Source organism: Protopterus annectens, chromosome 5.part0 (genome assembly GCF_019279795.1).
Source record: "Protopterus annectens isolate FY-2018-M chromosome 5.part0, PAN1.0, whole genome shotgun sequence".
Classification (NCBI taxonomy): domain Eukaryota; kingdom Metazoa; phylum Chordata; order Ceratodontiformes; family Protopteridae; genus Protopterus; species Protopterus annectens.
Genome location: NC_056735.1, coordinates 434187649 through 434213049, shown reverse-complemented (window position 1 = coordinate 434213049; position 25401 = coordinate 434187649).

The following is a 25401-nucleotide window of genomic DNA, read 5'->3' as shown; positions in this document are numbered from 1 at the left end:
CATCTGCAAACTTTGTTTGCCAGAGTTTCTTAGTGTTGGCCTGTACTTCAGAGAAGTAGATGCCAAACAAGAGTGGTCCTAGGACTGAACCCTGAGGTACTCCACTTGTCACTTGTCCGGAGCTGGATTTGGAGTTGGCTACTTTTACTGTCTGGGTTCTGTCAGTAAGCCAGTTAGCAACCCATTGAGTGACGTAGGGATTTGTGCCCAGCTTAGTAAGTTTATCTATGATTCCAGAGTGGGGGATGGTGTCAAAGGCCTTGGCGATGTCCAGATAGGCTGTGTGGACTGCCTTACCCTCGTCCACAGCTCTGGAGACTGATTCAAAGAAGTCAATCAGATTCAGGAGACAAGATAGGCCCTTCACAAACCCAAACTGGGTGGGGTCTAGTGTTTGAAGGTTGCCAATGTCTTTGTTTATAAGTTCCATGATAATGCGTTTCATGCCCTAGCAAATAAGGCTTGTCAGACTGATGGAACGGTAGTTCTCGGGATCCAAGGTGGATCCTCCCTTGTGGAGCGGGATAACTGTAGCTGTGCGCCACTCAGTGGGCATGAAGCCTGAGGTGAGGCTATGATTAAACATGACACTTAGGTGAGGTGCCAGTTAATTTTGTAGTTCATGTAGTGCACAGCCTGGAATGTCATTTGGTCCCATGGATGCTGTATTCTTAGCTTTGGAGAGTGTGGTTTCTACCTGTGTGGCCATGATTATCGGAATTTGGCAATCTTTTGGTATTGAGATGGGCCCTTTAGGGGGTGAGAGTGGGGTGAAGTTGGCACTAAATCGATCTGACAGGATATTGGCAACATCCTTGGGATCAGTATATTTAATGCCATTCTGTTGTCACTCAGAGCAGATCTGAGCATTGCCATTTAGATTCTTGACATAACTATAGAATGCCTTGTGGTTGTCTTTGGAATATTTGGCAATTTTATTTTCTTAACTAGCTTTTGAGGATTTTATGAGGGATCTCAGCTTTTTACAGAGGCTGGTGAGAGAGTTTTTTTGCATCCTGGGATTTTCCTCTTTTTTGAAACAGTTTCTTCCTTCTGTTGTATAGTTTGTTTATAGCAGGGGACCACCAAACTGACTTCCGTTTTTTGGAGAAGAGCATCTTGGTTCTATTTGGGATGGCATGATTCATGCACGAGTGGATGTGCTCGTACAGTGCCTTAGTGTAGGATTCTGCAGTTGAACTTCCAGATCGGGTCTGCGTGGGTGTTGTGAAGTTTGTCACTTCTGACTTCATTAGCTTGAAGTTGGCTTTGGAGAAGTTTTTTAAGGAGGTTTCCTTAATTAATGATATACATTTGATTTTCAGACCTCCAAACCAACAGTAAATGTATGGTCACACAATTCCTGTTACCCCACTAACATTCTCAGCTTATAGTGGATATAAGTGTACACAACCCTGTTAACATGCCATGTTCTTGTAATATATAAAATGAGACTGCAATAATGCATTCAAATATATTACCCACCTTTCATGTGACATATGACCTGTACAATCCAATTGATAAACAAACGTGTTACTTGTAAAATATAATAAATTAAATATGTACAGTATGGTGGTTGCATAAGTGTGCACACCCTTAAAATGATACTTTTTTGAAGTACCTTATAAGTGATTTACAGCATTTACTCTTCTTGGGTAGGTGTCTTTCAGCATGGCACATCTTGACTTGGCATTATTTGGCCACTCTTCCTTGCAAGGGTCCCCCAACTCAGTCAGATTGCAAGCGCAGCTCATGTGCACGGCTGTCACCAGATCACACTGGGGTTTTGCTATCAGGTTTACGTCTATACTCTCGCTGGGTAAATCCATAACTATGAGTGTGTTCAGGTAGAGCCATTGTTATGTAGCTTTGGATGTATTCTTTGGGTCTTTGTCATGTTGAAGGCTGACACTCCTCCCCATCCTCAACATTCTTGCAGATACCTGATGGATTTTATCCAGATGTGAGTATTATTTGGAACTGTTCCAAATTCCCACCACTGTGACTATAGGCCTAGTTCTGGCATTGGAACAGCATCCCCACAGCAGGCCATTACCACCAGTGTGAATCACCATGGGGATGGTGGTCTTCAGGTGAAGAGAGGTGTTGCTTGTGCACCACATGTACCTTTTGGTATTGTGGCTGCGTGGTCAATCTATAGTCTCATTACACCATAACACATTTTTACACATGCCTTTGGGAGACTTGATGTGCTGTATTGCAAATAATATCCACCCCTGGATGTTTTTTGGTGTGGGGAAATGCTTCCATCTTATGACCCTACCTCATAGGCCAGACGTATGCAGAATATGGGAGACTGTTCTCACATGTAGTACATACCACCAAGAGATTCCTGCAACTCCCTCAATGTTGCTGTATGTCTCCTGGCAGCCTCTCTGACCAGGTTTGGTCATGTCTTTTGATCAGTTTTGGAGGGACATCAGGTTCTTTTCAACAGCACTGTTGTCCCATATTAAATCCACCTTTTGATGACTGTCTCCACTGTATTCCATGGTGTATGCAATGCTGTGATAATTTTGCTGTACCCTACTGCTGACTGATACGTTTCAAATATGAGATGCATTTGCTGCTTTGTAAGCTGTCTGCAAGCCATGGCTGTTGCTGTTGCAGACAACTGAGCAAATGTCATGAATATTCTACTTGGACAACAGACTGTTATTTGTTGTTACTCAGAATGCCTTTACTTGATGGCAGGTGTGTACCCAAGCAGACTGAATGGTGTCAGTAAATCACAAGCTGCTGCAATAAAATATTATTTTAAAATATTATCTGGCTTGAACTCCCTCACCTCCTTCAGTGGTATCAACTTTCACTCGCCCACAAACTAGTAAACCATCCACTAAATGTCCCATCCCTCCAGAATCTACTCCAACCCTATTGCACCACCAGACCACTAAGACCCAGCAGCAAAAATCACTTGCAGATCACTAAGGCCAATAACTCTGCTGGTGAAGTACTATTCTCTTGCGCCATAGCCAAATTATGGAACTCACTCCCACCCACAATTACCTCCATACCATCATGCACCCACTTCAAAACTTTACTAAAAGTGCAACTAAAAACATGCTGGCTATGCCCTTGCAACTCCCACTCTAATATCATCCACCCCATCCAACCACTACCTTTCTTTCCACTCCACTAACTACCTTGATTATAGCAAGCTCAGATGCTCACAAGCCAGTACTTATTATACAGCACAAACTGCTTCTTCTTGTAACATTTGTTAATGTCTGGTATGCACTTCACAGATAAAGATTCTAGTTGTCTACTGATGTACTATGTTCTTCATCTGGAAATATGTTGTAAGTAATTGCTATGTAAATTGTTATTCACTATGTAATCCAATGTATATACTGTCTGTTTATTTTAATTGTGGAGCTTTTCTCCCCGGGCCTCCGCTGAAAATGGACCTACGTCCAGTCGGACACTCCAGGTCAACAAATTTAAATAAATAAATAAATAAATAAATATTTGAAGGGTGTGCACACATATGCATCCAGCTTATTGTAAGGTTTGTATACTCCATATGTGTTGCCCAGCAGATTGGTTGGTTTTACAAGTGAATTGTTCATGTTATGGGTCACATTAAAGGTTGGAAAAGATGTGGACTGACATATTGTGGTCTCAGTTTGTATATATCACAAACACTTGGCATCTTAACAGGGGTGTGTACACTGTTTATATCCACTGTATAAGAGTAATGTTTCACACATGTCCCTACCTTAGGCCACCCCCCCATTTTGTTGGACTCTGTCCAGAAGTCTTGCACTGACAGGTTGTGAGGTATGCTACAGGAATGTTACATTCTCTTCAGATAGGCCCCTGTGGTGACCACTGTGATGCAGTGCAGTTAACCCCACCACAAGTGAACATGCACATAAAGCAATACGGCTATGAGTGACAGTTGTGGGCATGGTAAGTTGCATGCCCTTCACATGCCTGGGGTACTGGCAAACCACAACAGAACAATTCCATACTCACCATTTTCAGGCTGCTGGCTCACATGCAGACCAGAGGGACCTAGGTAGTTGTGGGAGAGAGGTATTGTCAGCAGACTCACATGTGGCATTGGTACAAGATGGGTGCAGCATGTCTGCACATTTACAGTACAACACCCAATACTACACAATTTGTTGTCCTTCACCATAGATATGTACTTCTGTGCATAAGAAACCCCCATCCACAACTACATTTTGACCTTACACATACATGTAGATATTCTACAGATACATGTATGTCTGCTACACTAGTCTAGTAATCTCCATTGGGGCCTTACCTGCACACTCCTCATCCATTGTCTGTGTGACATCCACCTCCAGCATGTGGGTGTCTGTACCATGATGTTGTACTGGAATGGCTGCCCCAAGGTTGGTGAGGAGCTTCTCGGTCGGTGTCAGTGGAGGCTGCATGGCTGGGCCCCCACCTGTGGCTGTGCAATCCCTGGCCATGGCAGCAGCCCTTTGCCAGGCATGGTGTATGAGGTCAGTTGCACGATGATGGACCTGCTCATATGTACGTGTGTGCAGCCCAACATTGTTTACCCTGTGGACAAGGTCATCCCACAGGGTGGTCCTCTCCCGCAGATGTTGCTGGCTCTGGCCAAACATTATTGCATGGCTTTGTAGTATGATTTCTATGATTATATTTGTCTCAGCTGTAAGTTGACCTTCATTGGTGTGACATTGCACCTGGAAGACATAAACAGGGAAACACATCACAGGATCTCATACATTTGGCAACAGTATATACAGAACCTGCACATCTACATTGAATAGCAGTAGCCGCCACTCACAACCACACCATACCCCTATAGTCTATCAACACAGTATCAGCTTGCATTGCACTCCTAGTCCTGATGTGCCATACTCCCCCCAGTGAGGGCCAGTTAGTTGCATAATCCTCTATTCCTCATTCAGGTCTGTGAAAAGAGATGGCATTGGCCATCTTCCATGCAGATGGGGTGTGGACGGTGCAGAGGCTTGATGTGACTACAGTATGTAATGGAGCTGGGAGCACATGCTGAGTTCATGTAGGATGCAGACAGGGATGTTATCAGGTCCCATGGATACTTATGCTTGTTGCCTTTCAGTAGGCAATATGTACTTGCTCACTGGTGATGAGCGGAGGGGTGAGGGGGCTGTGCATATCCATCTATAGTAATGCTGAGCTAGGGGGGTGATGTTTGCCCTAACCCTATCTGCAGCAGGTTGGCTATAGCTGTATTGTGGTGTGTATGTGGACTGATTGACCACCATTACAGGTTGGGTTGGTTTGCTACCTTTGCGATTGCAGTCATATGTGAAGATGGCCTTGTAATTGGCCTTAGTGGATGTGTCCAATTTGTACTCATAGCTAGCCTTACAGTAATCCACCTGCGACAATGGCTGACTTGATGCCAAGTTGGTGTCTGGTCCTACTTTGCCCTGTACAGCCAATATAGGGACCGGGTATGTGGTTTGTGTATTGCTGCTGTCCAGCAATGGGGATGACTCTACTTTGGTGGAGGCAGGTTTTACGAGTTAGGTATTGTTGAGTCCATACAGCTATGTAGGTGTTCATATAGCTGTTTGTAGCAGGCATGGACACAAAGTCATAACACAGTTGGACACCTCACCAATTTCAAACTGATAATCATGCTTACTGCAGTACCCTTGGCTGTATCAGGGCAATGCAAAAACCAGTAGCTGTAGAAATGCCACTATGTTGGATGCACAGTAAGATTACACATGTGTACAACATGTACAGCTTATCTAACTGACATTTTGCATCCCATGTCTGCTGTTATGAGGTGGACAGCTACACCTATTCATAATGGCAGGTGCACAGGGAATACCTGACATACATTTCTGTTCTATGTCAGTACTGCACACTGTATTCACACTCTTGCTGCCCAGTCATCCCACTTAACCCATTAGAGCAGGACATCTGTAGGGCGCCACACATAAATGGGGGGCAATGGGACAAAATTAGTGACACTGTCTTACTATTGCTGTAACACACATGAGTCGTTCGATAGCACAGTAGCCTTTGCATTGACAAGCATACCCTGGAGGATGTCCAACACTCATATGGCAGGAAGAGAGGAGAAAGGCTAGGAGTGTGGTAGTGAGGGTAAGAACTTTTAATCTTGACAGTATGACTGGTATAGGGTCAGAGCTAGCTGATATGATGACCAGAGGAAGGTTGATATATTGTGGGTGCAAGAGACCAGATGGAAGGGGAGTACAACTAGGTGTATCAGAGGCAGGTCACAATTGTGCTATCATAGTGTGAATGAGAGGAGAAGGGGTGTAGGGGTTATCCTGAAAGAACAGTATGCCAAGAGTGTTTTTAGAGGATGAAATGAGTGTCTGATAGAGTGGTGCTTATAAAGCTGGAAACTGATGGTGTAATGATGACTGTTGTTATTGCATATGCTATGCATGTTGGTTGTGCGATGGATGAGAAAGAAAAACGTGAAGCCAGTTGGATAATGTGGTGATGACTGTACCCAAGAATGAGAGAGTTGTGATTTCAATGGGCATGTTGGTGAAGGGAACAGAGGGGATGAGAAAGTGATGAGGAAGTGATGGGTATGTATGGTGTTAAGCAAAGGAATACAGACTGTAAGATGGTAGTGATTTTTGCAAAAAGGATGGACATGGCTGTGGTGAGTACGTACTATAACAAGAGGGAGGACCATAGGGTGACAAACAAGAGTGGAGGAAGATGCACACAGGTAGACTGTATCCAATATTAAGAGGACCAGTTTGAAGGAGATTGGAGACTGTAAAGTGGTGACAGGGGAAATTGTAGTTATGCAGCATATAATGCTAGTCTGTAAGATGACGTTGGTGGTCAAGAAGAGGAGGAGTGTGAGGGCAGCACCAAGGATCAAATGGTGGGAACTGGAAAAGAGTGATTGTTAGGTGGTGTTCAGGGAAGACTTAAAACAGGCATTGGGTGGCAGTGAAAATTTAACAAATATCTGGGTAAGTACAGCAGTGCTAGTAAGGGAGATGGCTAGAAAGGTGCTTGGTGTGACATGCGGATGGAGAAAGGAGTACCAGGAGACTGGTGGTGGACTGAGGAAGTAAGGACACTATTCAGAGAAAGAGTTTGGGGAAGAAAGAGTGGGATTGTCGGAGGGATGAGGAAAGTAGACAGGAGTATAAGGAAATGAGGTGCATGGCAAAGAGAGAGGTGGCAAAGGCTAAGGATGAGGTATATGAAGGGTTGTATGACAGGTTGGACACTAAGGAGGGATGAAAGGACTTGTACCGATTGGCTAGACAGAGGGACTGTGCTGGGAAAGATGTGCAGCAGATAAGGGTGAGAAAGGATAATGTGGAAACGTACTCACAAGCGAAGAGAGTGTGTTGAGCAGATGGACAGAGTACTTTGATAGGCTGATCAATGAAGAGAATGAGAGAGAGAGAAGGTTGGATGATGTGGGTATAGTGAATCAGAAAGTGCAATGGCTTACCAAGGAGGAAGTAAGGATAGCTATAAAGAGTATGAATACTGGAAAGCCTGTTGGTCCACATGACATACCTGTGGAAGCATGGTTTAGGGGAAATGGCAGTGGTGTTATTAGCCAGCTTGTTTAATGATATCTTGGAAAGTGAGATGTTGCATGAGGAGTGGAGGAAAGTGTTTGGGTACCATTTTAAGAATAAGGTTGATGTGCAGAGCTGTAGTAACTACAGAGGGATAATGTAGATCAGTCACAGTATGGTTATGGGAAAGAGTAGAGGCAGTTAGGTTAAACAAGGAGGCGATGAGTAGTGGTCAGCAGTATGGTGTCATGCCAGGAAAGAACACTACAGATGCAATGTTTGCTCTGAGAGTGTTGATGGAGAAGTACAGAGAAGGGCAGGAGTTGCTTTGTGCCTTTCTGGACTTAGAGAAGGCATATGACAGGGTGTCTAGAGAGGAGTTGTGGTATTGTCTGAGGAAGTCATGAGTGGCAGTGATATATATATAAGAGTGGTACAGGATATGTACAAGGGTGGTGTGACAGTAGTGAGGTCTGCAGTGGGAGTGACAGATGCATTTAAAGTGGAGGTGGGATGACATCAGGGATCAGCTGTGAGCCCTTTCTTATTTGCAATGGTGATGGACAGGTTGACAAACAAGATCATACAGAAGTCCCTGCTGAGTATGATGTTTGCAGATGACATTGTGATCTGTACTGAGAAGAGGCAACATATTTAGGAGACCTGGAGAGATGGAGATATGCTCTAGAGAGGAGAGGAATGAAGGTCAGCAGGACTAAGACAGAATATTTGTGTGCGAATGAGAGGGAGGATAGCGGAATGTTGAGGATGCAGGGATTAGAGTTGGCAAAGGTGGATGTGTTTAAATTATTGGGATCAACATTTAAGAGTAATGATGACTGTGGAGGACAGATAAAGAAGACAGTACAGGCAGGATGGAGAGGGTGGAGAAGAGTGTCAGGAGTGATTTATGACAGATGAGTACCAGTAAAAGTGAAACAGAAGGTCTACAAAAGGGTAGTGATACCAGCTATTGTAAGTGAGTTGGAGACAGTAGCATAAACAAAAAGGCAGGAGTTAGAGCTGGACATGGCAGAGTTACAGATGTTAGGATTTGAACTGGGTGTGATGAGGCTGCACAGGATTAGCAATGTGTATATGAGAGGGTCAGAGCATGTTGGATGGTTTTCAGACAAAGTCGGAGAGGCAAGATTACATCGGTTTGGACATGTGCTGAGGAGGGATGCTGTGCATATTGGGAAAAGGATGGTAAGGATGTAGCTGCCAGGTAAGAGGAAAAGAGGAAGGCCTCAGATAAGGTTGCTGGATGTTCATAGGTTCATATGTAGGTACTAGGCTATCGGCCCTGGGGCCTATACAAGCCCATCCAAAAAGGTACCTTGGCTTTTGCCATCGAAGATAATTATTTTCCTGTGCCACTGATGAGCAGAGCCACAGAGGTGATCCCCGAGGTGAATTTCCTATTTCCCATCCAATCATCAAGATTTTTTTTGAAGAGTGCTAATGAGGAGCTTTGTTTGATATAGGTAAGTAGTTTATTCCAGAGTATGGAAAGTCTCTGGGACAGGAATCTATCCCTCCAGCATGTTCTGTTTATTGTGGTGACAAGGTTTAGGTCTTTAGAGCATGTAGCTCGGATGAATTGGGATTTCTTTAAGTGGAGCATGTCCAATAGCTCTGGCTTTGATATAGCTTTGTATGTTAGGCAGAGATCACCTCTGAGTAGGCGATATGCGACAGAGTAAAGCTGGAATTTTTTGCGACGGTCTGCATAGGACATCTGTTTGAAGCTGGTAATCCTCTTTGTGAAGTATTTCTGCGGCCTTTCCAGTTGTTGTAGATGTCTTGTGAGATACATACCAAAATGGGCATTGTACTCTATAATGGGTCTAATGAGTGATGAGTAGTGGAGAACAATGACCTCTTTTTTTCTGGATGAGAAACCTTTTGTGATGAGGTGTGCCACATAAAAGGATTTCCTGACTACTGTGGTGATGTGATTATCAAAGGAGAGACTTCTGTCCACCTGTGTCCCAAGGTCTCTTATCACACATTTGGTGTTAAGTAGATTGCTGCCTATGTGGTAGTTCATGGGTGCAGAGTTTTTATCAAAGGGGTTGACAATGCACTTTTTGGCATTGAGCTTGAGGCCATGGCTTTGACACCAGGCATTTGTCTCAGTAAGGCCCTTTTGTAGGATGTCCACATTGTTAGGAGTTTCGATTATGGCTCCTAGTTTGCAGTCATCTGCGAACTTCGTTAGCCAAAGATCTTCTCTGTTAGCCTGTACTTCAGAGAAGTAGATACCAAACAGGAGAGGACCCAGGACTGAACCCTGTGGTACTCCACTTGTCACTCGTGTAAAGTCGGATTTGGAGTCTGCTACTTTCACAGTGTGGGTTCTGTCAGTGAACCAGTTGGCAACCCATCTTGTGACATAGGGATTTATACCTAGTTTAGTGAGTTTATCTATAATTCCAGAGTGGGGGATGGTGACAAACGCTTTGGCAAGATCTAGATAGGCTGTGTGAACCACCTTACCCTTGTCTACGGCTTTGGTGACTGCTTCAAAGAAGTCTATCAGGTTTAGGAGACATGATCTGCCTTTTACAAACGCGAACTGGGTGGTGTCCAGAGTTTGGAGGTTATCAATGTCTTTGTTTATAAGTTCCATGATGATACGTTCCATGGCCTTGCAGACCAGGTTCATCAGGCTAATGGGGCAGTAGTTCCAGGGGTCCGTGGTGGCTCTTCCCTTGTGGAGTGGGATAACCTTCGCTGTGCATCATACAGCAGGCACAAAGCCTGAGGTGAAGCTATGATTGAACAAGGTACTTAGGTGGGGTGCCAGTTCATTCTGTAGTTCATGTAGAATGCAGCCTGGGATGTTGTCTGGTCCCATGGATGCTGTGTGCTTGGATTTGGAGACTGTAGTATTTACCTGTGCAGCCATGATTACAGGAACTATGCATTCTTCCGGTATAGAGATGGGCTCTTTAGTGGGTGAGAGGGGGGTAAAGTTAGCACTGAACTTATCTGCCAGGATGTTGGCAATATCAGTTGGGTCTGTATATTTAGTGCCATTGTGCTGTAACTCAGAGCAGATCTGAGTGCTTCCATTGAGATTCTTGACATAGCTATAGAATGCTTTGTGGTTGTCTTTAGAATAAGTGGAGATTTTGTTTTCATAACTAGCTTTGGTGGATTTTATCAGGGATCGCAGCTTCTTACTGAGGCTGACTAGGGAGCTCCTCCACTCATAGGAGTTTACTCACTTTTGCAACAGTTTCTTCCTTTTGTTGTACAGTTTGTTTATGGCAGGGGACCACCAGATTGGCTTCCTTTTTTTGGAGGATAGCGTCTTGGTTCTGTTTGGGATAACACGATCCATGCACTCATGTAAGTGCTTATAAAGTTCAGTTGTGTAGGATTCAGTATTCATATCTGTATTGTCCATCTGCATGGGTGTCATGAAGTTCACCACTTCTGCTTAAGAAGCATGAAGTTGACTTTGGAGAAATTTTTTACCATGATTTCCTTCATTGGGGGGTGGGGGTGTGGATATCTAAGGTAATTAGCTTATGGTCAGATCAGACAAATGAGGCATTGACGTCAGGTGTGGAACACCGGTCACTCATGTTGGTAATGACTAGATCTAGGATATTGTTGCCTCTGGTGGGGGTGTGGATAAATTGATCCATGGCACTGGAGTTTATGAATTCCAGAAAGCGTTGAGCGAAGGAGTTGGTGCATGAGTAGTTTTCCCAATTAATGGTGGGGTAGTTGAAACCACCCATTATTAGGGTGTTTGGTTGAACTCTAATTTTTTCCAGTACATCAAGAAAAGAGGAGTGGGAATCCTGGGGAATGGTGGGTGATCTGTAGAAAGCTACAATTTGGATTGCAGTTTTGCCCAGAGTAAGTTGCACTTGGATAACCTCGGCTGCATTATGCTGAGCAACTTAGCCTGGAAGTGTGGATATCCTTAATGAATATGGACACACCTCTGCCTTTGCTGTTCCGGTCCAGGTTACATGGCCGAAATGTGTGGTATGAGTTATAGCCTGGTAGTGCAGTGGTGCTCTCTGGAGCCTTGAACCAGATCTCAGTCACTGCACAGATGTCGATGTTGAGTGCCTCGAGTGAGTGCATTTTGAGATTTAGACTTCTAGCATTGAGTAGCATCACCCTCAATTTTTGCTTGCCTGTTACTGTTATGATGGTGACTTTACCACCATTGCAGGTCACTGCACCTCTAAAAATATTCAGGACTCCTGATAATCCAAAAAATGTCTGTAAAGAATGCCAATAAACGAAAATACCAAACAGGAATTTTATTAAGCTTAAAACCAAGCTTTTCGTCGGCGCTCTGCACCAACTTCTTCAGAAAGCAAACTGAAAACAAAGAACAATACATCTGTCCCATTATTTAAGCATCATAGCTCCACTCAAACACTCCTTCTTGTAGACATACCTTTAAATTGCACATCAATGCACTTAAAAAACTTAACCACAGAAAAACTGTGCATCACCATTTGTATAAGATCAACATGACCAGCCCTGAATATTTGTAATCAAACTAATACTCTAAATTTACGCCAACAACATAGCATGTATACAATCTTAAATACCTGGTAGACACTATAAACACACAAGTGGTAAACCCAGGAAAAGTATATGTGTGTAGCGCCTGTTTTAAAAAAGCCATGTAAATAAATCAAAATGCCATTCAGATGGTAACACAAGTTGATGGAAGACTACAAACCATGAGTTGATATAAAGTATATAAAATACATCTATGAGTAAACCTTGGAAATGTATGCTTAACATTGTTGTATTGTTATCATAACCATCTGATAATAGTAGCAGTATTAGTAGCAAAAAAAAAAAAAAAAAGTACTTTATATCAACTCATGGTTGGTAGTCTTCCATCGAGTTGTGTTACCATCTGAATGGCATTTTGATTTATTTACATGGCTATTTTTCAGGTATGTCCACAAGGGGGAGTGTTTGAGTGGAGCTATGATGCTTAAATAATGGGATAGATGTATTGTTCTTTGTTTTCAGTTTGCTTTCTGTTTGGTATTTTCGTTTATTGGCATTCTTTACAGACATTTTTTGGATTATCAGGAGTCCTGAATATAACCTCTGGATTACTAGGAGCTTTTTAGAGGTGCAGCGACCTGCAACGGTGGTATTTATCAGTTTGTGGTTTTGTTTTTGAGTCATGCAGAACGATGGTGACTTTGTCATTTGTACCTTGCCTAAAAAAGGCACTATAGGGGCTGTAAGAACCTTAGCTAGTATATGGAATCCCAGTGGTGACAGGTGCAGGCCATCTCTGGCAAAGCATGTGGTGAGAGAGGACATGCAGATGGTTGGTGTGACAGAGCAAGATGAAGAGGACAGGCAGAAATGGCAACAGATGATCCACTGTGGGAACCCCTAATGGGAAAAGCCAGAGAAAAAAGAAGGAGATGTAATATCCGTCTTCACAGATTTGCCAAGGATTTGACAGACATAACACAACTCTATGAGTAAATGACTACAAATATGAGGCACACATTTGATCAGTGTGCATAACACTGGACAGTTAAATGGTATGAGCTCAGTATATCACATGCAGTTCAACACACACATCTGCAACAGTACTTCACTATGCAAATACCATGTATAGCTCTCTCATTTCTGAGACAAAGTATATCATAGTTGCATTCACAAGTAAGTCATGGATAAGTATGACATTCCAGTAGCTGGTCTAGCATTGTCACAGTCAGTATTGTTCAACACACACTCCAGTAGTAGTCATATGTGAGCCATCCTTTCCTGAGGTGACTCAGGGGCCTGACCTATGATTTATGTCATTACAGACAGACCCAGATGCTATGGCCATAGGTTCTGATCAGCAATATATCAGTACAGCAAGTCTTGTTGAGACATATATGTTAGACTTCCTATTTCATATTCTTACATACCCCCTCCTGCAGTCCATCACATGCTTACTTGTTTGACATATTTGTTTTTGTTTCCAAGTGTAGGTGGTTATATCCTGCTTGTTTTGCTTTCATCCCACTGTTTCTCTCTCTCTCTCTCTCTCTCTCTCTCTCTCTCATGGATGTAGGGTGTGCACCTGCTTTGTATAGGCAGCTTGCTTAATGTTGGTAATGCTCAAGAGAAGCTGATAGCCTGTGCACCAGTTGGTGTCCCCCACTTGCTAATTGCATGCAGGACAGGTGTTGTAATTGATATAGCTAATGGCATGGCAACACACTGCTATAATTGAGAACTTCATGTGGGCATTGGCTCTTTTCCTTGACACTGAGAAGGACTTCATGAAGGTGTGTGAACAACAGCATCACAGAGGGTATTTGGAAATACCTCTTACAACCAAAACTGTGGAAACAGGCCAAAAATATGGGGGTGAACGTTACAGACATAGAACAGAATGTAAATATTGCTGTTATCCTTTTGTATAAATGCTAGTCTAACAGGGTATGTGTGGACATGGAGTTTCTGCATGATTTTAACTCTGACAGTTTTATGTTTTTCACATAACTCTCAACTTTAGGGCTATCCGTAGAATGGTCAGAGTTTGGACTCCTATGTTTGGTGTGTTCCTCAGACATTTTTTGCCTTTGGAAAATCAGGTTCATGCTCTGGGGATTGCAGTCAGCAACTGCTAACATCCATTTGTGTTTCTGACCTCATATCCCTCAGAAAATATATGTTACAACTAACCCTGTTACACCAGCAACTTTCTCAGTGTATAACAGCAATATTTCAAATATACCCCTGTTTTGGGGCCTCTTTCCCTAATTATGTCAGGCTTTGTTCAGATGTCATGCAGTAAGATGTTGATAGGTATGGTATATGATTATTTAGTACCTACATTCCTGATATCATCCCAGTGATGTATCAAACTGCCAGACATGTTATGTGGAAGAGGCCTTATATATGAGGGGAAAGCCTGTACATTCTGTGGGACTCCATACAGTTGAGATGTCTGTGCATTGCTGGAAATTGTTGACAAACTGTCATAATTGTGTAGCAGTGTAGTGTGTCAATGTTATTTGGCCTGTATATGGAGGGGGGGGGGTGGATGTATGTGTTATGGCTCCTTTTCTATCTGCCTGTGCAAGCTGCTCCTGTTTCTGGTGGTCTATCGGCTGTATATGTTTGTAAGGGTAGACTGAGACATGTCCATTACCATGGTCAGGCAGCATACTACACTGTGAATAGGGCCAGTATATGTAGGGGGAGTGTGAGAGTGGCAAACATGTTGAGTTGCTTTTGTTCACACAGTCCTTATACTGTACTGTTCCTTTGGCTTAACAGTATGTCACTGTGACTGTGGTGGAATTGGTTGTGGGTATGCACTTTCACACTGGTGTCTATTTTTCAGTAATTTGCATCCCTATAGTGCCTGATACATTTGCCAATATATGTGTAATTCCCCCAGCGGATTTGGGTTAGTGTTGTGTCAGTCTGACTGTAGTTTGGACAGTGCTTTGTGTATATGTTTAGCAGCTGACTGTAGTTTCCCTAATATGATGTTATGTCCAGATACTTGTAGGATGTAGTGTTGCCTGGACCCCATAACTGTTATGTATTCCTGACATATCAGTGGGATGAGGTGGGGATTGAGGTCACTAACTAATGAGAAGCAATTGAGTACCAGACTTGTGATATTTCAGTCAGTATATGGTAGGACATACAGTGTTGCTACATCAACTTTCTCAGCTTATAAACTCATGTATTTTGGATCTGTCACTATTTTCATGCTTGTCCCCCCACTTTGTCAGGCTTGGTCCAGATTCATTGCACTAAAGGGTTCTGAGCATACCTCTCCACTGCCAGGATTTTCACACAATGTCCAGATGTTTGGCCCATACTTTTGCTCTGTTCCACAATTTATTTGTATTTGTCTGGTAAATCACTGTGATGATCCAAGGATTTATGTCAGTAATAATGACATAACCTTTCAGTTTCCATCCTCACATCCTTCAGTAACTGTCTGCTGAAATGCACCTTGTTGCTGTAGCAAATGTCTTCGTTTCTAACAGTGATAGCTGAAATACATCCCTATATCTGCCCCATTCCCCCCTTTTACAGCCTTTATATAGATGTCTTGCACTAAGAGTTTGAGAGGGATCATTCTGAGGTCTCACTGCACTGCATGTTAACATACATTTATACGTATCTATATATATATATATATATATATATATATATATATATATATATATATATATATATATACATATATAGTTTACTATTGTTTGTGCAAATGACAGACTGTCGGCAGCACGATCAGAATGTCTGCAGAAAATTTTAATGGATGGGATAGTCAAACACCTTATGCAAATGCAGGAGTGGATAAGCATAAGCGTATTCGACTATCTGCATGGAGATCGCAGTACAGTGGGGAATGGAAATTCATCCATATCCCCACTGTAGTGCGATCTCGGAGTTAGAATATATTAGTAGCGGGGGGGGGGTGCAGGGGGTTTACTCCCCTGCAAAAACATGATATGTCATATAGGAGTCTGATTTACATCAGCTCCTATATGGCTATCACGTGATAGGTTTGATAACAATGTCGACTAAAATGTGTCGATCATTTGGGTCAACACTGTGGCCACTCAGAATGTTTGTGTTTGGTTTTACTGTTCATTGTTTCGAATGGCAAATGTTTTGCCATTCGAACAAATGATAGTAAACATATATATATATATATATATATATATATATATATATATACATTGTATATGTCTATATACAACACATGAATGATTCCCAGAGCTTTCTCCCTAATGTTGTATGCCTCTATTGCATGATTTGTTTGAAAAAGCAGCATTAATTCCTACAGTTCAGATGGTGTAGAGGTATATTGCTCTGACTATAATGTACAGGGTCATGTGTGATCAAGACGTGGGACTGATGATTTTTTTCCATAATGTTAAATGACCAGAATGCATGATATATTACATGTGTCCAGTGGACATGTGTGTGAAATGGACAGCTATGCATGGGACGTAATTTTTTTTTTGGGAACAGATGTTCTTTTTTTTTTAAGGTGAGAGTGGGATGTTGGAGAAGGATAGTAGGTATATTTGTGGAGGTAAGTTGGGTAGGAAGACAGACAAAACAGATAAGACAGCAGACAGGGGCGATATATGACATGTGTGGGGGGTAAACACCTTGGATGTGGAGTGTAGTTGGGAATCATACACCCATGAGCCCCTAAATGGATATAGTGGGACTGAGGTCCCCACCCTTCAGCAGTCATCATTGCACCTTCACAGCCCCAAAGGTGGCTGTGCTGCAGGCTAGACGGGAGGGGGCAGGTTGACCCTCAAGGTGCACTAGGCGGCACTCAATCTGGCACAGCTGTCCACCAGACTCCTTTTGAATGGCACTATGCACCAAACCCTGGACATGGCTACAGATGATAGTTTCCTGTCTGCACCCGCTCTGGGGGGGCCCATCTCCTGAGGCGGTTCCACCCAAAGGTGGTGCAGGACCAGCAGATGAGGAGGTCTCAGGTTGGGTCCCAGACATGCTGGGGCCTGGTGCCATAGCCAGATGAAGCAGGACAGGTGGATCCACCAGGATCTGCCTTCCCAGATGTGCTATGGTGTTGAGGTTTTATAAAATATGTTGGTTAGTCATGAACAAAACATTGCAAAATTAGTTTTAACAGCATGCATGGGTGTTCCAATTAACCTAAAACAACAGATTTGAAACAGTTGCATAGCAAACAGAAAACATACATAAATGTAACAACAGTAGGCATCATAATGGCATGCAGGTTACAGTGATAGCAACAGGCCACCAATGATAGTATTTGAATGGGGAACATTAATAATCAAATGATTCAATATTTATAGAACCATAGGACACATCCCAACAGTAGTTTTGGAGAAAAATATACCCGTTGATTATATGTATGAATTATTGGTGCAGATAGGGTGGGGGAGAGAGATGTTATTATGTTATATAAGTGAGTCTTGTGGTGTTCTGACAACTCATTGAGGAGTGCAATCATGAAATAATGGCATTCATTTGGCTTTCAGGCTTATATCCTTCAGGGACTCCTACTAATACGTATCCTGTTTTTTATCAACTTTCTAAGTGTTTGAGGGCAATTTTTTCAGGCATGTCCCTAATTTATTATTTATTCCCCCCATCATTTGTTCCTTTGTCAACATGTACTGCTGTAAGGGCATATTAACATTCATTTGTTTTCAGACTTCTACCCTTCTATAATTGGTGCTAATGCATGACCTGTTTTCTATCAACTTTTTCTGTTTCGTGGGCTATATGTGTGTTTTGTCCCTTTTGAAGGATTTATCCCCCATTATTTGTGCATTTACACACATTTCCTGCTTTAGCAGGTTGCAGAAGTGTCATACTGCACTTTGGCAATAGAGGGAGTGTGTCAGAGAACCTGTCACACACCCCCTGCATTGCTTTCTTCATGCTGAGATTTATTTCAGTGTCCACAGACACTGAAATGATCATTATTTCATTTCAGTGTCCTCTGACACTGAAATAATGGCATGATATTAGAGTAAATCTTTAATATCATGCCAGTTCAATTTAGAAAGTGCCGTAAGACACTTTCTGGGTGCAGGGGGCATGTTCAGTGTCCATGCACTACTTGGACATGCCCCATGCACTCGATCATGGTTCGTGTCCGTATAGGAAGTACAGTAGCATGCCTTCATGAATCTGCAAGTTGTGCTGCTGTGCTAAATGGACAGGGACCATTCTGTCCAAGAATAGTTTTATTCTTGCAAGGAATTTATTTAATCCAGGGGAATGTTCTTTGAAACAAAATAAATATAGTTATGATTAAAACTAAATTCATAAAAACAATTTACAAATTCAATTAATGTCTTAACTTTTGCTGGATCTTTTTTTATGGAAAGATGAAAACTCCTGTCTCCTACATTTGTACTTTCTTTCAGTCTATCTGTATCACTCAGGCACTCTCTCTGTTTGTTTTCATATTTTTCGAAGGCTATCACCACTTCAAATAGTTAGCAGGATTCCTGGAAAACAGAAATAGGAAGGCTCTGATTCACAAACATATTATTTCAGATGCAGTGAAAGTGCATTTGTGTTTTAAAGTGACATCACTGTTTGAACAAATCAACATACCTTTTTTCACCTTATATGAAGACTCCATTTTATATATACATATATATATATATATATATATATATATATATATATATATATATATATATATATATATCGGTCTACTTCACAAACCCAAAATTCCTCTTAACTGACTTTCGTATAACCGAGGCGACAAAGCCAACAACACAGAAGACCAACCACCCAGAATACCGACTTTTAGCTCCAGGTAAGTAACCACTTGGCTAACCTGAAAAACAAATTAAAACCAAAGCAAACTAAACCCTCCAACTAAATATACCAACTACAACATCACACTACCGTGGTGGTAAGGGGCAAAGTTCACCATGGTGGCCAAGTGGTTACTTACCCGGAGTAACAGGAAAACAACCAAAACGACAAACTAAACAATGTACTGGAAACTCTGCCAGAGAATACACAACCAAGTACAATGAACTGCTTTTTAAAACAAATAATAAATGCTTTCATCTAAAAGCATACAGACTTCTTAAGATAAAACAAGAACAATTCAAAATTTGCACTTAAATAGCTTCCGTGTCACATGACACCAATCTAAGCAAAGCAGGTGTATATTTAAAGCAACAGTTGTCAAGACAAGTTAATGTATTTAAAACAGTGTGTTTAAGATATAAAACTGAGAATAACTGTTGTTCATCACTAACTTAGGCCAGGGTATAAGCAAAAATGATACAAAATTCTAATGCATTCACCCTAAAAAATAAAAACAGATGATAATAAATATAAACATATTATTTTTTCATATGCCTTTCTCTTGAGTAAGCACTGTATAGATATAACATCATTAAGCCCTGGGGAACTGAAGCATTCAAAAATATCTGCCACCAAAGCTTTCTCTCTCCAATTAATAGATTCCATGGCCCACCTCTGGGGCTGACCTCTATATTATCAATGATGGCAAACAGGAAATGACGGTCTGGAAATTGGTGAACATGCTTGTAAAGTGCATTTGTAGATTTAGCCTTTTTAATCTCATAGTTATGTTCGTAAATGAGACCCCTAAGCTTATGTTCCAATTTCCAATATAGAAACTATTACACTGGTGACATACTGCAGCATAAATAATCTTTTTATGGCAATTACATTTCCCAGGGATTACAATTGCTATATTATTGATGGAAAGGCTACTGCACACAAAAATGAAAAGGCATTGTGAGCATGCCCCACACTTTGTCATGTACCCTGTCCTTGTTTTATCTTTAGAATGCCCCATAAAATCATATACGTTTCTGAAACAAATGCTCTTTTATAGACTTGTTAGATGCTTTGTCTAAACATTTACATAAGATTCTATCATTAGAAATGAATTGCCAATTTTTCTGATGATATTACTAACTGCTGGGCTGTCAACTGAATATGTGGTAACAAAGGCATGTGCATAGCTAGCTTGTTGCTGATACATACAATTGTCTAATGCACTAGAATAGTGTTCTATAATGTGAATATCATTTAATTAATTTTCTATACTACCTAGGTTAGAAATCTCATACTGTATACATCTCCATGTAAGAATGGTGGCATGGCTCGAACATGGAGTTCGTAGTTTGTGCGATCCAGTAAACAAGGCTGGGGGTGTTCATGAGCCTCCCAGCACTATTACAACACAAACACCATGGAATAATACAGATCACCTCATTTGCTGGTGAAAATCATGCAAATGAGGTGAATTAGTGATTCAGCAAGCAGACAGGCATTCATGTTGGAGCCGTGTCCACAGCAGAAATGCATTCAGTTACTAACCATGTACATTTCTTCAAAAATCAAAATGGGGGCATGACAGCTCAAAGTAAAGCATGCATTATGTTTATTAGGCATGCCCATTGGCATTGAAATTTGTTTTAAAATTGCAAAAATTAAATTAATTTTTTTTGGCCAATTTCAGCCGTTTAAGTGGAGCGCACTGTGATTATGCAGAAAATTTTAAAAATCTATAAAAAGTCAATTAAATGTGAAACATGAGCTTTGCCATAATAATGGGCATGGTGCAGACTCATAGCAATAACAGGTAACAGTGGTTGCTAAGGACACAGGCTAGGTGTAGTGGTGTAACTAGGAACTAAGGCAGTGGGGTATGTAAATGAGCTAAATTTATTGAATAGCAAAATGGGAGACTGTGTCCGTGGGTACCTAACCATGTAGCATGTAGCTATAATGTGGTGGTGTAAGCAAATGAAGCAACTAACATGAGAAGGGTGTGTGTCATGCTTAGTGTAAGCACACTGGAGCTCCACGGCTCCTATTTGCGCTCAGCTAAGCACAGCTAAGCAAGGGGCTGTGTCTGAGGCTGCTTAGATGTGCTTACCTAGATCAAGCAATGATAAGCATGTTTGTGTCCAGGGGAGGGTCTATTCTGCTCAGCAATGTTTACACTAGTTCCCTGGATTTGCACAGTGCACAGCAGAGCTTAAACTGGAAATAGAGGAAAAAAAGGAAATAGCAAAATAAAGGAAATGAACTACAAATCACTAATACAGACTCTGCCACTCACAGTGGCCCATTCAAACCCTTCAGTAATATAGCTGGCAAGTGGAATGTATCATAGTCACCCAGTCACACAGGCAGCATCTGCAGCACACTAGTATAAAGTATGCAAACACCTTTCAGTATGGTTTTTCCCACAAACTCTGCACTATTGGTGGACACACTTGGGAATTTTAACTGACAAAATGATAGGGGCTGCTGCTTTGCTGCATCTCTATATGCTACAGACTGAGGGCAGTGATGAAGATAATGCTGACAACTGGTCCAGACTGAGTAGGAGAAGAGTGTTCAGACCCATGGTAACCTTCCGGGGGCTACATGAGATGGAGATACAAGGAAGGTACAGGGTGGACAGTGACATACTTCAGCAACTCACCAAGCTCCGCCAGCCTCACCTCAGACCCAGAGCCAACAGAGGGGAATTCATTCCAGTTGAAACCAAAGTACGTGTAGCCATAAGAATACTAGCTATAGTTACTTTCCAATGACCTACTGGGGACATCATGGGGATCTCACAGGCATCTGCATGCAGGGTACTCCACCCGTTCCTGGATGCCATGGGACCACATGCCGGTGAGCACATTTATTTCACCAGCACCCATTAGGAGAGGACCAGCCATATACATGTCTTCCATCATGTAGCAGACTACTCAGAAGTACTGGGTGCCATAGACTCCACTCATGTCCACATCAAAGCACCACCCAGTGAAGACATTATAGTGTATGTCAAACACAAGGGCTATCACCCCATCAACTGCCAAGCTGTGTGCAATGCCCAGGGCATTATCATGAATGTGTGTGCTGGTAGCCCTGGTAGCTATCATGACTCCCGCATCTGGCATGCCTCACAGTTGTTCAAGGCATTTGCCAGGGGGGGCATCCCATATGGCCATCTCGTGAGGAATGCTGGATATGCACTGGAACCATGGATGATGACACCCATCAGAAATGCACACCAACGTAAGAATGTCATAATGATGCACATGCACAAACTATGAACATTATAGTGTGTGTGTTTGGGATTCTCAAGACACAGTTCCACTGCCTTGACATATCTGGTGGATCATTGCAGTACTCTCCAGCTATAAGTGCGCACTTGTTCATAGTATGTGCCATGCTACACAATATAAATCCTGCAGAAAAAGCTGCAGCAGGAGCATCACAGGGAAGGGGCAAACAGCCCCCCACCATTGCCAAGGCCTCTACAGGCACAGGGGGACTTGGAGGAGGAACCCCCTGAGCCTGCCCCTGTAGGCAGACATAGGCATGCCCAATATGCCTTGTGCTTGGCAAGGAGGCAATGCGTAGCACATACACTGACACCGTAAGGACACACACAGTAAAATGGATGCCACACAAATCACACTGCCTGTATCTTACCATGTATAGGCCATGTGCTATGTGCATCTAACAGAGTAAACCCTCAAGCAACATCCTCACAACTGCCACAGGCACAAGGTAAGTCACTCTTCTTAACACTAGATGAATGTAGTAGTATGTTTTGGTAGCATATCTCAGGTATTTCTACATGTATGCTAGGGAATGGGGTGGCCTACCGGGATGGCAGCAGACAACTGACAGCTATGTGGACAACAAGGAAATGTCTGCCCAATACTGGCTTCTGCAGAGTTCAATAGTCCCCTAGCTGACAAATCTCACTGCAGTGTATGTGGGGGGCAAATAAACTGGGGGTCAAAGGTCACATGCATGGATGTCAATGTTGGGGGTCCCATACTCTCCCCTCAGCACCTCCCAGCAAGTCAGCTATAGCAATCCAGTAAGATATGTCTGGAAAAGGCCCACAAATAGGATCAATGATGAAATTGTCCTCTTATAGACTTACACAGTGATATCACAGCAGGTCTTGCAGTTGCTTGAAGTCTCTGAAGGTTAGGAAGTCTGAAACCCAAATGTCTGCCATTACATCCTAACTTTTGGTCTTTAGTGACATGCCAGTGTTTCCAAGACAGACACAACACTATGCTAAATGTAGTCAAACAGTAAAGCCAACATCTGCACAGTCTGTGCAAATGTGTACACTTGACAGGTATGCCCCCCCCCCCGCAACACACCCATGTCCTCATAGAAATGCAGTAACATGTATGTTTGTAGGGTAATAGTAGCAGAGCACACATTCCCAGGGCTGTCCCAATCAACTTGATAACTTATTGCATGCCCACAAAATGCAGGGGTCGATGAGCTATGTATATGCATGGTTAATAATGTCAGGAAGTGCGCAGCACTTACACTTGGCTGTAGTTGCTTAGTGGCCTAGGTACAGTACTGTGGTTGACAGGGTCCATGTTTCAAGACTTTCTGTGCCAACTATTTTGCATGTCAACTACACCTACAGTAGGGTCTGTACACACTGTCCAGAGGTCAGTATCCATTACTGCAGGAAAGATGGACAAGTCAGGGGCAGGGGGACACTCATATGGACAGTACACAGCTCAGGGTAACCTACACAGTGCCTAGCATACCTCTCAACTGTACAGATTTCTGCAGAATGTCCAGAGTTTTGCATCATAAGCTTGCTGTTTGTCATGAAATTGTGATTTACTGGCAAGTCACTTGCAAATTATGAAAGACTAAAGTCAGAAAGTAATGAACAGATTTTAGTTTCAGACTTCATAACCTTTAAAAATGCATGCTACTGCAAAAACTGTTATTGTAGCAGCTATCTACATTTGTAAGGGCAATATTTAACACCTGTCCCTATTTCTGGCCCTTTCTCAACCAATTATTTATGACTTTCTCCAGATTTCTGGCTCTAAGAGGTTGAGAGGTATGGTGACTAGTAGGACAGCATGTACCTGAAAATTAGTATACTGCCAAGTTATAAATGGCTACCACCTGACTGTGTCAGCACTGACAACAAGCCACTGGCCACCATCCATACCCTTGGAATGACAGGCTGTCACAGACAAACCACAGGTATGCCACATATATCTGTTATGCTTGTCCTAACATTGCATTTGCCTGCCAAACTATTTGCAAAACAAGAAAGGTTCATGTCAAAATATAAATGGCAGACAGTGGAGAAGCAGACGTCATACCCAAAAGAAAATGCAAGCAAATACCAAACTAGTCCCCCAACTGTCTATGTTTGACAGAGCATTATTAACACCCTGTCCCTATGTGTGGCCCTGTGTCTGACTGTCATATATGGGGTCTGTCCATATGTCAGTCTGTGACAGGTTGTCAGCTAGGGCCAACATGTAGCCTCATAATAACATAGCAACACAAGCCATCTGAGGGCCACAGCAGATGTAGTGCTGCAATGATGGACAACCAGCTAAATAGGTACACTCAGAGCTGTGAAGCCCATAACCCTGTATGTGATGTTACAGCATCCCCCCGCTCACAACAGAAATACAAGTACATAACAGCAGCCAATGTGTGCAAAGCCTGTGACCGGACTACAGAAGGACAAAGAGACAGTCATAAGGGGAAGGGGAAACACTGGCCAGACAAATGGAAAATGTGCACACCAGAACAAATTGTGCAGTAACATAGGTACCCTGCAGAGTATGGAGTCAGTAAACATCACCCACAACTACACAGCACACACCCAAGTAAGTGGAGTTCCAGAACAAAACAAAAATGCAAACAAAGGACACCTCAGTGGCAAAAACACATGGAAACTCCACAAACCTACACACCACAGAACATGCATAGTCCACACACCAGTGTCTCGCAACCACTAAGGCCCTCCCATAAACCCAACATCTTATTCATAGGAGACTCCATTGTGAGACACACAGATGTGCCTCTCACCAGGCTGGATAAGGAGAAAGTCATACTCACTTGTCTGTCAGGTGCCAGTATCCACCTTATCACACATGCACTCAGGTCAATCCACAACAAGTACCGTTATCACTCTGGCCTAGTCCACGGTGGTATGAACAGCATCAGATGTACCTCCCTGGACTTTAGGAAGACAGACATGATTCATCTTGCTGAATATGTATTTCATGCAGGTATGTCCCTAGCCTTAAGTAGTATTCTACTATCACTTGGAATGATGGCTCAATACAAATTGAAAATGATTGTCAGTAACAAATGGCTTACTTATTGGTGTCATCTCAGGGGAATCCACTGCCTAGCAGCCTTAGAACATATGACTGACAGACCACACTGCTTTGCTAGAGATGACCTGCATCTGTCTCACTTGGCCTTCAGGTCTCTGGCAAAGGTCCTTGCCTCCCCCATAGTG